Below are 13,542 nucleotides of genomic sequence, written 5' to 3' on the forward strand. Positions count from 1 at the left end.
CGAGGGTTGTGCGCGCGCTCGAGATTCGGGGCGTGACAAGTATAATTTATTAATAAAATCCATTTTGGCTGACCGCAATAACTTGGTTAAAGAGTTGTCCAACTACAAAATTTTAGCGATTTCAAAGAAGATGGCCGCGTGGATTCTTTGGCCCTTCTTGAAAAGGAAGAACATCCACATTTTTTTTCTATTTGTTTATCCATGATGGCATTAAAGACCTTTTTGTATGTAGACTCCGCTCGGAGTACATAAACTCCAGACGATGAAACTTAACTTGTTTTATTTAAGGTAATTATGTTATTTACCCATTAAAAAAAGAGAGAGTTGGGGACACTGTATCTTCTGTTAGAAAAGTGTATCTTCTGTTATTTATAGCTTTCTCAATATTCGTTGTCCATTCTCACATCAAAAATTAGTATTAATGTATGAAAATTCCATTCCCATTCTTCACTCCCATTTTACTCCCATTTTATAATGACACTAGCATTTTAGCAAGGACGATGGCAAGGTCTCTTCAAATAGCAATCTTGAAAATAAATCAAACTAAAAATTTGAGGAAGAGTTGGACTGCTTAGGCCTGTACCAGCACTTGTTTGGTTTCTTGTTGGCACTTTTTAATAAATCTAACTATAAATCTTAGTACGGGGTTGTTCTCATAATTTCGTACGCATTTTTTTTGTCATATAATTTCGTCTGGAGTTGAACTCACGTTAAACGGTTTGACAAAACAAGTGGCCTCACGTGGCACTTTTTAATAAATCTAACTATAAATGTCAGTACGGGGTTGTTTTCGTAATTTCGTCTGGATTTTTTTTTTTCTGTTATAATTTCGTCTGGAGTTGAACTCGTGTTAAATGGTTTGACCCAAAACATGGCTCCACGTGACGCGGTGATTGGAAAAAAAAGAAGACTTCAAAATCTTCCAAGTTTTCCACTAGTTGAGAATCTAACATCGCCACTTCCACTTTGACATCATGGAAAATACATAAAAATCAATTTGATTATAATCTAAGCGTGACTCTTAAAAGTTAATTCACTTAACCGGTTATTGCGCAAATCTTCTTTTCCTAGCATTAGGAAATTACATTATTTTTAAAGATTTTTACCTATAATTTTTCTTGAGAACTGAAATTACTTTACAGATTTTAAGAATATTCATAATCCTCCAATCATAAAAGAAAATATCATAAGAACCCATAAGCATAATTTATTAAAAAAAACTTAGGAACCTTTCTTACAGAGATGTACATGCACAAAATTTAACTGATTTCAAAGAAGATGGTCGAGTGGATTCTTTGGCCCTTCTTGAAAAGGAAGAACATCTGTAGTTTTTATTTTTATTTTTATTTCTTTGTGCCCGATGCTATAAAAGACTTTTTTTTTTTTAAGTACACTCCGCTGGGAGTACATATACTCCAGACAATGGAACTTAATTAGTTTTATTTAAGGTAGTTATGTTATTTACCCAAAAAAAAGAAGAGGGGAAACATTGTATCGTTAGTTATGAAAATCTATTCATCATTTCTTTATACCTTTCTCAACATTCGTTGTCCATTCTCACGTCAAAAATTAGTGTTAATGTTTGAAAATTCCATTCCCGTTCTTCACTCCCATTTTATAATGACACTAGCACTTTTGCACGAACGGTGGTAGGGTCTGTTGAAATTGCAATCTTGAAAATAAATCTAACAAAAACTTTGAGGAAGAGTTGGATTGCTTAGGCTTGCACTAGCACTTGTTTGGTTTCTTATTGGCATATTTCAATAATTATAACTATAAATTTCAGCACGGGGTTTTTCTCGTAATTTCGTCTGGATTTTTTTTTTTGTCATATAATTTTGTCTGGAGTTGAACTCACGTTAAATGGTTTGACCAAAAAATTGGCCCCATGTGGTAGGGTGATTGGGACAAAAAGAATACTTGAAAATCTACCAAGTCTTCCACTAATTGAGAAGTTGACATCATCACTTCCACTTTGACATCATGGAAAATACATAAGAATCATAATCAAAGCGTAACTCTTAAAAGTTAATGCATTTTACCAGTTATTGCACGAATCTTCTTTTCCTAGCATTAGGAAATTATATTATTTTACAAGTTTTTTCATTGTCACTTTGATTGAGAACTGAAATCACTCTACAGTTTTTAAGAATATTCATTATCTTGCAATCATAAAAGAAAATATCGAAAGCACCCGTAAGCATAATTTATTAATAAAATCCATTTTGGCTGACCGCATGAACCTGCTTAAAAAGCTGTCCAACTACAAAATTTAACCGATTTCGAAGAAGATGGTCGCGTGGATTCTTTGGCCCTCCTCGAAAGGGAAGAACGTCAGCATTTTTTTTTTATTTGTTTGTCCATGATGCTATTAAAGACCTTTTTGTATGTAGACTCCGCTCGGTGTACATAAACTCGAAACGATAAAACTTAACTTGTTTTATTTAGGGTAATTATGTTATTTACCCCACAAAAAAAAAAAAAAAAAGAGATGGGGGACACTGTATCTTTAGTTAAAAAAGTGTATTCACCATTCCTTTATACATTTCTCAATATTCGTTGTCCATTCTCACGTAAAAATTTAGTATTAATGTTTGAAAATTCCTTTGTCCTTTTTCACTCCCATTTTATAATGACACTAGCATTTTAGCAGGGTCAGTTGAAATAGCAATCTTGAAAATAAATCAAACTAAAAATTTAAGGAAGAGTTGGATTGCTTAGGCATGTACTAGCACTTGTTTGGTTTCTTGTTGGCACTTTTTAATAAATCTAAATATAAATCTCAGTACGGGGTTGTTCTTGTAATTTCGTCTGGATTTTTTTTTTCACATAATTTCTTCTGGAATTGAACTCACGTTAAATGGTTTGACCAAAAAATTGGCCCCACGTGGTGCTGTGATTAGGACAATAAGAAGACTTGAAAATCTTCCAAGTCTTCCACTAGTTGAGAATCTGACATCGCCACTTCCACTTTGACATCATAGAAAATACATAAGAATCATAATGAAGGCGTGACTCTTAAAAGTTAATGCAATTTACCGGTTATTGCGTGAATCTTCTTTTCCTAGCATTAGGAAATTACATTATTTTTCAAGATGTTTACCTATCATTTTGATTGAGAACTGAAATCACTCTACAGTTTTTAAGAATATTCATAATCCTCCAATCATAAAAGAAAATATCGAAAGCACCCATAAGCATAATTTATTAATAAAATCCATTTTGGCTGACCGCATGAACCTGCTTAAAGAGCTATCCAACTACAAAATTTAATCGATTTCGAAGAAGATGGTTGCGTGGATTCTTTGGCCCTCCTCGAAAGGGCAGAACGTCTGCATTTTTTTTTTTTATTTGTTTGTCCATGATGCTATTAAAGACCTTTTTGTATGTAGACTCCGCTCGGTGTACATAAATTCCAAACGATAAAACTTAACTTGTTTTATTTAGGGTAATTATGTTATTTACCAAAAAAAAGAAAAAGAGATGGGGGACACTGTATCTTTAGTTAAAAAAGTGTATTCATCATTCCTTTATACCTTTCTCAACATTCGTTGTCCATTCTCATGTCAAAAATTAGTATTAATGTTTGAAAATTCCATTCCCGTTCTTCACTCCCATTTTATAATGACACTTTCACTTTTGCACAGACGATGGCAGAGTCTGTTGAAATTATAATCTTGAAAATAAATCGAACAAAAACTTTGAGGTAAAGTTGGATTGCTTAGGCTTGTACCAGCACTTGTTTGATTTCTTATTGGCACTTTTCAATAATTCTAACTATAAATCTCAGTACGGGGTTGTTCTCATAATTTCATATGGATTTTTTTTTTTGTGATATAATTTCGTCTGGACTTGAACTCACGTTAAATGGTTTGACCAAAAATTTGGCCCCACGTGGTGTGGTGATTGGGACAATAAGAAGACTTGAAAATCTTCAAAGTCTTCCACTAGTTGAGAATCTGACATCGCCACTTCCACTTTGAAATCATGAAAAATACATAAGAATCATAATCAAGGCATGACTCTTAAAAGTTAATGCACTTTACTGGTTATTGCGTGAATCTTCTTTTCCTAGCATTAGGAAATTACATTAGTTTTCAAGATTTTTATCTATCATTTTTTATTGAGAATTGAAATCACTCTACAGTTTTTAAGAATATTTATAATCCTCCAATCATAAAAGAAAATATCGAAAGCACCCATAAGCATAATTTGTTAATAAAATCCATTTTGGCTGACTGTAGGACCTTCTTAAAGAGCTGCCCAATTACAAAATTTAACCGATTTCAAAGAAGATGGTTGCGTAGACCCCGCTTGGAGTACATAAACTCCAGATGATGAAACTTAACTTGTTTTATTTAAGGTAATTATGTTATTTACCCAAAAAAACAAAAAAGAGAGGGGGGACATTGTAATCTTCAATTAGAAAAGTGTATTCATCATTCCTTTATACATTTCTCAACATTCGTTGTCCATTCTCACGTCAAAATTTAGTATTAATGTTTTAAAATTCCATTGTCCTTTTTCACTCCCATTTTATAATGACACTAGCATTTTAGCTCGGACGATAGCAGGGTTTGTTGAAATAGCAATCTTGAAAATAAATCAACCTAAAAATTTGAGGAAGAGTTGGACTGCTTAGGCCTATACTAGCACTTTTTTGGTTTCTTGTTGGCACTTTTTTAAAATCTAACTATAAATCTCAGTACAGGGTTGTTCTCGTAATTTTGTCTGAATTTTTTTTTTGTCATATAATTTCGTCTGGAGTTGAACTCACGTTAAATGGTTTGACCAAAAAATTGGCCCCATGTGGCACGGTGATTGGGACAAAAAGAAGACTTGAAAATCTTCCAAGTCTTCCATTAGTTGAGAATTTGACATCGCCACTTTTACTTTGACATCATGGAAAATACATAAGAATCATAATCAAAGCGTGACTATTAAAAGTTAATGCACTTTACTGGTTATTGCGCGAATCTTCTTTTCCTAGCATTAGGAAATTACATTATTTTTCAAGATTTTCACCTATCATTTTGATTGAGAACTGAAATCACTCTACAGTTTTTAAGAATATTCATAATCGTCCAATCATAAAAGAAAATATTGAAAGCACCCATAAGCCTAATTTATTATTAAATCCATTTTGGCTGACCGCAGGAACCTGCTTAAAGAGCTGTCCAACTACAAAATTTTACCAATTTCAAAGAAGATGGTCGCGTGGATTCTTTGGCCCTTCTTGAAAAGGAAGAACATCTGCATTTTTTTCTTTATTTGTTTGTCCATGATGGTACCAAAGGCGTTTTTGTATGTAGACTCCGCTCGGAGTACATAAACTCCAGACGATGAAACTTAACTTGTTTTATTTAAGGCAATTATGTTATTTACCTAAAAAAAATGAGTGGAAACATTGTATCATTAGTTAGAAAAGTGTATTCATCATTCCTTTATACATTTCTCAACATTCGTTGTCCATTCTCACGTCAAAAATTAGTATTATTGTTTGAAAATTCCATTCCCCTTTTTCACTCCCATTTTATAATGACACTAGCACTTTAGCATGGACGATGGTAGAGTCTGTTGAAATTGCAATCTTGAAAATAAATCTAACAAAAACTTTGAGGAAGAGTTGGATTGCTTAAGCTTGTACCAGCACTTGTTTGGTTTCTTATTGGCACTTTTCAATAATTCTAACTATAAATCTCAGCACGGGGTTGTTCTAGAATTTTCATATGGATTTTTTTTTGTCATATAATTTCGTCTGGAATTGAACTTACGTTAAATGGTTTGACCAAAAAATTGGTCTCACGTGGCACGGTGATTGGGACAAAAAGAAGACTTGAAAATCTTCCAAGTCTTCCACTAGTTGAGAATTTGACATCGCCACTTCCACTTTGACATCATGGAAAATACATAAGAATTATAATCAAAGCGTGACTCTTAAAAGTTAATGCACTTTACCCGTTATTGCGCAAATCTTCTTTTCCTAGCGTTAGGAAATTAAATTATTTTTCAAGATTTTTACCTATCATTTTGATTGAGAATTGAAATCACTCTACAATTTTTATGAATATTCATAATCCTCCAATTATAAAAGAAAATATCAAAAGCACCCATAAACATAATTTATTAGTAAAATCTACTTTGGCTGACCGCAGGAACCTACTGAAAGAGTTGTCCAACTACAAAATTTAACCGATTTCAAAGAAGATGGTTGCGTGGATTCTTTGGCCCCTCTTGAAAAGGAAGAACATCTCTATTTTTTTTTATTTGTTTGTCCTTGATGGTATTAAATACCTTTTTGTATGTAGACTCCATTCAGAGTACATAAACTCCAGACGATGAAACTTAACTTGTTTTATTTAAGGTAATTATATTATTTACCAAAAAAAAACGAGGGGAAACATTGTATCATTAGTTATAAAAAATGTATTGATCATTCCTTTAAACCTTTCTCAACATTCGTTGTCCATTCTCACGTCAAAAATTAGTATTAATATTTGAAAATTCCATTCCCGTTCTTTACTCCCACTTTATAATGACACTATCACTTTAGCACAAATGATGGCAAGGTCTGTTGAAATTGCAATCTTGAAAATAAATCTAACAAAAACTTTGAGGAAGAGTTGGATTGCTTAGGCTTGTACCAGCACTTGTTTGGTTTCTTATTGGCACTTTTCAATAATTCTAACTATAAATCTCAGCACAGAGTTGTTTTCGTAATTTCGTCTGGATTTTTTTTTTTCATATAATTTCTTCTAGAGTTGAACTCACGTTAAATGGTTTGACCAAAAAATTGGCCCCACGTGGCGCAGTGATTGGGACAATAAGAAGACTTGAAAATCTTCCAAGTCTTCCACTAGTTGAGAATTCGACATCGCCACTTCCACCTTGACATCATGGAAAATACATAAGAATCATAATCAAGGCGTGACTCTTATAAGTTATTGCACTTTACCAGTTATTGCGCGAATCTTCTTTTCCTAGCATTAGGAAATTACATTATTTTTCAAGATTTTTACCTATCATTTTGATTGAGAACTGAAATCACTCTACAGTTTTTAAGAATATTCATAATCCTCCAATCATAAAAGAAAATATCGAAAGCACCCATAAGCATAATTTATTAATAAAATCCATTTTGGCTTATCGCAGGAATCTGCTTAAAGAGCTGTCCAACTATAAAATTTAACTGATTTCAAAGAAGATGGTCACGTGGATTCGTTGGCCCTTCTTGAAAAGGAAGAACATCCGCATTTTTTTTTATTTTTTTGTGCATGATGGTATTAAAGACCTTTTTGTATATAGACTCCGCTCGGAGTACATAAACTCCGGATGATGAAACTTAACTTGTTTTATTTAAGGTAATTCTGTTATTTACCAAAAAAAAAAAAAAAAAAAAAAAAGGGGCGGGGGGCATTGTAATCTTCAGTTAGAAAAGTGTATTCATCATTCCTTTATACATTTCTCAATATTCGTTGTCCATTCTCACGTCAAAAATTAGTATTAATGTTTGAAAATTCCATTGTCCTTCTTCACTCCCATTTTATAATGACACTAACATTTTAGCATGGACGATAGCAGGGTCTGTTGAAATAGCATTCTTAAAAATAAATCAAACTAAAAAATTGAGGAAGAGTTGGACTGCTTAGGCCTGTACCAGCACTTGTTTGCTTTCTTGTTGGCATTTTTTTTTAATAAATCTAACTATAAATCTCAGTACGTGGTTGTTCTCGTAATTTTTTTGGATTTTTTTTTCCATATAATTTCTTCTAGAGTTGAACTCTGTTGACACCTAATTTTTTGCCCAAATTATTGCATATAGATTAATTAAATTTAAAAAAAAAAAAAAGATTAAAAAAGAAAAAAAGAAAAAAAGTTGTGGCCAATGATCTAAATGTGACTAGCCAAGCCTAGGAGGTCAGATTGGAATTCAAATGACAATTTGGGGCCAAAATGCAATTTCCAAAAGTCGAGGACCAATTCGCAAATTTTGCAAAATTTGCGCCCGAGCCCTTAAATCATCATCTTGGTCATCAATTAAGTTGAAATTGAATTTGGGCCAAGTAGAATCAATCAAATTGAGCCAAAAAGACCACATTTGTATTGAATTGGGTATTTTCGGATAAGAAAATGGCCAACTTTGAGGACTTTTTGCAAAATTGGGTGGGCACAATTGCGAAAAATGGTCAAGATATTAAACTAATATACATGAGCTTTCTAATTGATCAAAAAACGCAGCCAAATTAGTGGATTAAAGCACTCAAATCAGCAGCCAAAACTCAGTCCACGAGTTGGTCTTAATCTGGAGTTGCTGAGTAAGCAATTTGGTGGCCCCACCATATCCTCCTCAGCTGCCTAACCAGCCCGATCTTTGCACGTGATGGAAGAACATATATAGCAGTGCAAGTGGACGGAAATTGGCCAAGGATAAGCTCCTGACAGCACCGGAAAATCGTAGCAAAACCTGCACACTCAACAGCTGCAGAATTAAAAATTTGGCTAAGTCAGGAGAGTGGGTGGACTAGCTCAGTTGGCAGGCTTGGTAGGGGGCCAAAAAGCTGACCAAAAATCCCTCAATTCATGGGATAAGATCACTGAAGCAAGGTATTTCGAGAGATGAGAGAGAGGAGACGGGAGGGGGAGGAGAGAGTTCGCCGTCGTTCCCCAAAGACACCTTCAGAAGCAACTCCAGAAAAGAAACCCAGAAAATTCCAGATCAACCTTTGGAGAGAAAAGTGAGATTTTCACAACCTTTCGGCCAAAATTAGCCAAAACCTTCAACTAGAGAGTGAAAATTCACTCAAATATCTTTCCATCCATAGGTCGCACGTCCTAAATGGAGATCGGGAAGGCCCCCTAAAGCCCCCCGAAAAACACCCTCCAGGCGGGCCAGGAAACACTGAAAATTTTTGTAGTGTTGAGCCCAGTTGGTCACGAGTGATGAAAAAGCAGTTTTTTTGAGCAATTTGAGAAACAAATGAGGAAAATATTGACTTCTACCCCAAACTAGAATACATATAGTTTGGCTTGGTGTCGATTTTTCCAACAAAAGACGTCTTGAAGTCTAATTTTAGAGGTCAACGAAAACCTTCCTTGTCAGTTCTTTTTTGCAGATCTCATTTCCAGTTGAAGAAGCCAACTTCCACGTGCTTCCAGAGGACAATTTCTCGGTTCCCTTGGCCAAAAACCACTTGAAAAGGAAACTAGGAAGTAAGGTAAGCATCCTAGATGTATGTATTTTCGAGTTTGAGCATGTTTTGATCATGAAAATCAAGAGGGAAACCAGCCCGGAAAACTGATTTCTGAGGTTGAAATTTTTCCAAGTGTCTGAAATCTCTTCAAGAGTGTTGCATATGTGCTTCTTGGAGAGGTCGTTTCGATGTTGTTCGGTGGGTCATTCTCTGTGATGTTTATTGCATTTGAAAGCTCATATTACCTACTTTCACTTGGATCAAGTAATGTTTCCTTTAGATCTCGTATGCGATGAGTGTCGAGGCTTGAATATGGGCATGTAACCTGTTTGTTTGACTTGGGTCCAAACCCAGATTTGCAAAATCAGTTCAAACCCGTGTATTTGAGGATGATTTTAGCTTGGTTTTAGGTGTGTTTTTAGCTATGATTTCTATCTAATTTCGTTCTTTGCATGTGGTAGTATAATCTTAATACTTTAGTTTCACATGAGATTGCTTATGGATCGAGATTGAAGGCCACGAGCATGACCCGAAGAAGCCGTTTTGGGGTGATTTGATGCAAACCAAATATTCGATAAAATGTTGAAACCAAGCTCCAATCTCGAAACGGCTGATTTGAGCTTAATCATTATGATATTCATGTGATTTGTTACTCCATGTTAGCGTAGATCGGTTTAAGGAATCATTATTAATATTCTTTTAAAAAATAATTAAAAAAAAAGAGAAAAATATGAAAATTTCAAAAATATCAAAAAATGTTAGATAGCATCAAATTAGGATATAAATGACATTTATGAAATTTTCCTAATTTTAAAATGTCATTTTCCTAATTTAATGCTATTTTGGTAATTTATAACCATTTTTGTAAATAATCCATTTTGTGTAAATTAAAACTATTTAAAGTAATTTCATGCATATAGAGTAATTCCATGCATATTTGAATTCTCATTTTGCTCATGGGGGTCCTGTCCCGGGGCGTGATAACAAGGCCATGTGATATTATTTGCCCGACTTGTATCGGGTTTACCTTTTCCGCATTTATTTTCAAGTCATTTCAATTTCTTGGATGTTTACTTACGCGCCGCTTTTCATTAATTTGAGTGTAAATTTCTCTTCTAAATTATGTTAGGATTAGTCTAGACATTAAAAAAACTACAAAAACATTTGCATGGACACTTAGTGGTTTCATAAAGATTATAATTGGTAATCAAGATTGTGTGGCCATTTAAATAAACAACCTTCCAAGTTAGTGGTACCGCAAGGGCGCTAATAGAAACATTGGCGTAAACAAGTCCCCGTTCCTAGAAATCTCTGGTTGCGTAGGAATCGAGACAACACTCCCGTGTCTTGATTGGTTTTTAGCCGACCCCAATAGGCTAGTGGCGACTCCTAGAATTACATAGATTGTTAAGAACTAAAATTCAAAATCCAATGTCGCGCGAGGTATGGGCTTGGGAGAGCTCGCGCCTAATTTAGGGCCATTGGTCCGCCTCTTTAGGCAAATACCCCTAAACCTTCTTATTTTTCCCCGGACGGAAAAAAGAGGTTGTGACAGCTTGGCGACTCCACTGGGGACTTGGTTGCAAACCTTAGAGGATTTAGGCCGTAATAACTTGGTTGGTTGTTCACTAACATGGTCTTCATTTGATAGCGCGTGTCAAAGTAGCGTGGAAAACAAGGTTAGCCCGCTAACAATGTGTTAAATGTTTTTGTAGGTTTGGAGTAATAAGGGGTGGAGTGTTTGTTAACCCATCTCTTTTGTAGGGAGGCGTAGGAATGTATGCCTATATGGATGAAATTGAAGTGTTGTTTGGATATCAAATGATGTGTGTGCATTTATACTTATCTTAGCACTACACATTTACACACACCACCCGCGATCTAAAACCCCGATCGCATTAGGAAGCCCATAGAAGGTGCCAAAAGATGGAACCCGTGCGGGGAATGACCCATGGTTATCCACTTTTGGTCCCGCTCATTTTAATTAATGATAAAGAGAACTGTCCGACGTAAGTGCGGAGTGGGGAAAACTCTTTTGATCTAATCAAAATGGGGACCTTAAGCCTTTAGAATTCCGCCTTTATGCGTCAAACCTCACAAGTTTACATCCGCATGTCTATGTGATTTTTTTTTAAAAAAAAGTCTCTTCACCCATTGTAAGTATGATTTCTCTATCTACTTGCTCACTTCGGATTGAAATTTTCATTTTTTGGAGATTCGCGGAAATCAATAGAATGCCCTTGAAAATATAGGCTTGACACTCACTCTTGATAAACAAACATTTCAAATGCATCTGATCTGGCTTGGATTAGAACATATGTTTTTGTTTAAATTTTCAATTACAAACTCAAAGTCACATGTTGTATAGAAATTCTTCCAAGTCAAGATTACATTTTGGGGCATAGAATTAAAATCAAATTTTCAAGAAAATTCTTGGTCGCATTTCGAAAATCAAATCACATTTTGTGTATTGATTTCTCAAAATAAAAATCACCTCACCTTTGCATGAGTGAAATTACAAATTAATCTTTCAAAATCAATGCCCCATTTGTGTATGAAACTTTTGGAACAAAGTGGGCATTCAATTGATAATCGCGGACCGATCTTTTAATGAAATCTCCTCTTACTAATAAAATCTTGACGAAATACCAAATTTTCATAAATGGATACTACGGAGAAGGTATTGTCGCCTTGATTTCATTGTAAGAGGTGGCTTTATTGAAAGATCAATTTTTCATTCATGTACTAACATTATCTTCCTTTTGCAGGTCATGCATGACAACCATTCATTGAACTCCACTTGCTTGACCATGCCAAAAGTGGACTTTAAAGCTAGGATGAGAATTGTGCTTATTATGCTCCTCTACAAAAGAGCTTCTTGTACTTTATCCTTGTCATTATTCCTATTAGGAACCGTGTTTTGCGTTTTGGGTTTTAATTGTGAACCCAATCAAATGCTTTTGTAAATCATACAACTCACATTTTCTAATAATGAAATTAGAGTTCATAAAAGTTATATTCTTTAAAACACTTGAAATGTTTCAAACGGACCCTCTGGGCTAAGTTTTATGCCTTAGCTTCAAAATGTGTGAAAATGAGTTTCAAGAAGAACTTGCATAATACTTTATCTCTTCACTTAATCGCTTTTGTAGGTTGATCCGTAGAACGATGCTTTGAGGGGGTAAGGTTGTAATCGTTCCAATAGGGATTTCTTGTGCAACAACTAACTCAGTCATCCATTTTCGTCAAACAGGCAAAATGATGGTTTTGTTCAAAATTGACAAAAATGTGGGCCTTTCCCTAACAGAGGAAGTCATGAGATGCACCAATTCATGCTCATTTATGGGCATAATTGGTTGAGCCATGAACTATAGAAATATTTTCGCAGCATATGAATTCGAACATTGCGATTAAGTGTGAAAAGAACCATCAAAGCCTCGAAGATCACAAATCTATTGGTCTAATGAAGTTCCACATCCTGGATGACCTCATATTAATTTGACATTCTTCGTGGAAGAAGAAATTTGTAGACATTCTTTGGCATCAAACTACTTCATTGGTTGCAAACAAGAAACAACTGCAATTCCTACACTTCCAATGGTGTCTTGGCATCCATCCAATATGGAGATAATTATTGGTGGTCTGCAAGACAACACTTCAAGATGTAGATGTACACAAACAAGGATCGGTCATCAAATGTTGCCTTCAAATAAAAGGTGGTAATCATTTTAAGTTAAATTCGATTTATTTTAGGAATGCTTTGTCCTTGCACTTTGTGCAGATTTTAGTGAGGCAAATTACTGGCAAGCAACAAGATTAAGCAGGGAGGACAACCTGGTCCAGAATCACACGATCTCTAAAAGAAAAGGGTGTGTTCGTTCCAAAAGTCAAAACAACTCATTCATAAACTGACATGGCCACCCATGCTTACAGATTGTGAAGTGGGAAATGCATTGACGCAGCAAAAATGGCGAAAAATCACCTAGCCTAAAAGGGTATGCAGGAAATTGAGTAAAGTATGAAGGGCTCAAATGAAACAGAGATTCATCAATCCAACATGATGGAGCTGCATATGGACAAGTTATCTAACCTAGTGTGGCATGCATTTGACCATAAGGACAATGTCTTGCCTTCTTCAACAAAGCTACAATGAGATGCTAAATTGCCCGACTTTGAAAAAGGGTGTACTTCGTTCCTAAACCTAATGTACCTAAGAATAGAAATAATACATTGTTTCCATATATGTAGGAAATTTTAATTGAGGCAGATGGCCACAAAATGGATCGGGGGCACGCAATGCCTGAGTCACCCGACTTCTAAAAAGGGAAAGACTCAAATGGAATAGATATGT

At 34.9% G+C, this 13,542-nt stretch overlaps 1 pseudogene; it reads left to right on the forward strand.

The window, feature by feature from the left end:
• The window catches only part of LOC120286268, a 69,303-nt pseudogene that overhangs the window by 28,154 nt on the left and 27,607 nt on the right, over positions 1 to 13,542 (forward strand).

The sequence above is a fragment of the Eucalyptus grandis genome, chromosome 5, assembly GCF_016545825.1.
Source record: "Eucalyptus grandis isolate ANBG69807.140 chromosome 5, ASM1654582v1, whole genome shotgun sequence".
NCBI classification, from domain to species: Eukaryota; Viridiplantae; Streptophyta; class Magnoliopsida; order Myrtales; family Myrtaceae; genus Eucalyptus; species Eucalyptus grandis.